This window comes from Athene cunicularia (genome assembly GCF_003259725.1).
Source record: "Athene cunicularia isolate RWA chromosome 3 unlocalized genomic scaffold, athCun1 chr3_part1, whole genome shotgun sequence".
Taxonomy (NCBI): Eukaryota; Metazoa; Chordata; class Aves; order Strigiformes; family Strigidae; genus Athene; species Athene cunicularia.
In genome coordinates, this window is record NW_020799097.1 from 60,615,954 (window position 1) to 60,619,038 (window position 3,085).

Here is a 3,085-nt window from a genome sequence, read left to right on the forward strand (position 1 = left end):
TAAATACAACTGATAGCATCTGTATGCACTTCTTCCTTTTAGACCATTTACTGTAGAAACTCTAGCCTATTTGATCTTTGCATTAAATTACTTTATCCCAGGCACTCCTCTACCTCTCATTTTCCATTATCTGTAGTTCTGCAACTCACACTTTTTGTTTCTCTAGCAAATCTCTTAGTGCTACTAGATCACGGTCTATTCTTCACTTATCAGAAAACAAGTTGCTGTGTCAGCAGTGTCAGTAACGAAGTCTTGGTTTGTATCAGTTATGTCCTCCCTTCTTATCACAGTAACCCAAGCTTCCCCTACAGTCTCCATGCTCTCCCATTACAATACCTTCAACTCCCTCCCATGTCCTACACAATATCTCGATATCCCCTTCTGATATTTAGGCCTCCCTGTAACACATCCCGTTCCTGCCCCTTTATTTCCTAACCTCCCACAGTGAGTCATATCCCAAATACTCATAGCTCCCCCATATCTCTTGCTTGACTAAGATAAGACGTAGTATGTATTGATAATATGTACCGTGACCTATCGTGTAATGAGCTGACCAGTACTCATGGCCAGCCACTGTTTCATGGAAAAACATACTCACAGCATTGTTTCTTCTTTCCCTCATTTGGTAGCTAAATGAGTCTCTCTTTTCTCCCAAACCACTCCTTTTGGGAAATGTGTGGGAATGTCATACCTCTGAATCCTCTTACACTCTACTGAATTTGACTGAAGTTAGAGGATGGATTAAGAGACAGTAAAGTGGGTGAGAAGCTAGTAGGCATGAGTAGTATGGCTGTGTAGGCAAAGAAATCTGTAGAGCTGACTCTGCTTCCTCTTTCTGTTAGTGTCACACAGTTGTCATTTTGTGATTGTTTTTTCCTCAAAGGGACAACTGTACTGCTGGGAGGTTAATCAGAAACTATTTATTAAAGGCAAGGCCACAGAAAATTGATAAAGTGCTGGCTTTAGCCCAAACCTAAGCAGGAGTGAAAAACAGTTTCTGCCAGGTACCAGGTCAGTGACTTCTACAAAACTTGTGCAGTATTTGGGCAGGCAGAAAGTTCACAACTTTTTACTTCAGCTTTCTAGTCTTCAGTTGAAGGTTTCCCTACAACACCACTTTTATGACTCATAGGCATAATTCATGGTAGCTGTTACCAGCTCCAGCTGGTTCCTCACTTCCCCTCATCCTGGAGATAGTATATTCAGTCAGGCTTGTCATGAACCCGAAGAATGCATCTACATATTAGTGCTAGGCTAGGGAATATTTGTTAGATACAATTTTAGCTTCTCTAAAAATGCATTGTGTTTTCAATTGTTAAGAGGACTACTAAATGCTAACTTTATCTAAACATTGCATTGGACTCCCCTGTCAACTGTACAGACAGAAGTGGTTTTTTCTAGAGATTACTCACTGAAGATTTCTGAGAAACACCTGTTGATTTGGAGCAGTTCCAGATCCAAAACTGTTTTAAATTAATATATTTTAAAATACACTTAATACCAAAAGACTTTCTCCCAGTATTTGATCTATAGCTCTATGGAATCAAATTTTTATGGAAGCATCGTACTTGCCAATGCTAACAGGCTAGGAATCATAGAATGGCTTGGGTTGGAAGGGACCTTAAAGATCATCTAGTTCTAAACCCCCTGCCATGGGCAGGGAGACCTTCCACTAGACCAGGCTGCTCAAAGCCCTGAACAACCCACCTGGCCTTGAACACTGCCAGGGAAGGGGCAGCTTCTCTGGGCAACCTCTTCCAGTGCTTCACCACTCTCACAGGAAAGAATTTATTCTTTACATCTAATCTAAATCTACCCTCTTTGAGTTTAAAACTTCGTCCTATCCCTATACTGCCTGATGAAGAGTCCCTCCCCATCTTTCCTGTAGCCCCCTTTAAGTACTGTAAGGACACTATGAGGTCTCCCTGGAGCCTTCCATTCTCCAGTCTGAACAACCTCAACTCTCTCAGTCTGTCCTCATAAGGGAGGTGCTCCAGCCCCCTGATCATCTTTGTGGCCTCCTCTGGACCCACTTGAGCAGGTCCATGTCCTTCTTATGTTGGGGGACACAGAGCTGAGCACAGTACTCGAGGAAGGGGTGACCACTTAGGTATTCAGTCTCTTAACAATAGCTGATATTCAGATGAAATGTGTATAGCAAGAAAAACTGCCTGCAGCCTCATCCTAAGGCTTCTCTTGGATCCCACAGAATTTGGACTACTCTGTCACATCCAGCCTTTGGTCTGATATCCACAGGTCTATGCAGATGTAAATACTGTGTGAAAGGCAGCGAAGGCAGATACAGCATGAAATGGGTCAAAACAGTGGTAAAATATTTCCAAGCAGATTTTATCTCCCAGAAAGGGAAGGCACAGAGGAGCCAAATACGTGGCGTGGCCTCATTTTTCGCTCATCTCCTGGCTTCTAACGTACAGCAGCCACGCAGCCTCCTCCCCATCATGGCCACTCTATTGTATTTATTTGCATTTGCCATCCCTACTCTCTTTAAAAATGCAACTAGGAGTCTTCATATACATATAAGCAATCGTCTCCCTCAGATCTGATCTATATGTATGTTTGCACAACAGACCGATGTGCAAAAAGCACCAGGTGACATTTGGCTTGGCTTCTCCCACAGAACGCAGCGACAGGATTCGGCTTCCAAGAGGCACCAAGTCTCTACCTAAGCGGAAAATCCCGCCTGTCTCCCATTCCTCGCCACGGAGAAGCAGCCTCTCCCGTACAGCCGAGGCCGATGCCCAACAGGAGACTGCACGGCCACAGCAGAGGCGTTAGTGGCAGCAGTCGGAGGGGCCTGGGCCTGCGCGGGGGGACTGCGTCAAGTTTAGAGCAAATTTAGAGCCCGACTATCTATTCTCCCCCAGGCCGCAGCCCAAGATGTTAATTACTGCTCTGCGGCCCGAAGCTACAACCGGTTATTTTGGGGAGACTCCAGCCCGAACCACCCCCGCCGGCTGCAGCCCTTCTGCGGGACGAGGGCTGGGGCAGTGGCGTCTCGTTAAATCCCCGAGCGGTGGCCAGTCATGCGGGCACGGCTCTGACGGCTCGGGACACGCTCTCTACG

General features: G+C 45.7%; 1 long non-coding RNA gene across 1 annotated transcript in view; it reads right to left on the reverse strand.

Annotated features, from left to right (window-relative positions):
- Positions 1–1,779: 1,779 nt before the first annotated feature.
- Positions 1,780–3,085, reverse strand: part of LOC113478207 — a 15,455-nt gene continuing 14,149 nt past the window's right edge. Inside the window, exon 3 of the long non-coding RNA XR_003398019.1 lies at positions 1,780–1,925. This is a non-coding gene — a long non-coding RNA (uncharacterized LOC113478207). The remainder of the gene's footprint in view (positions 1,926–3,085) is intronic.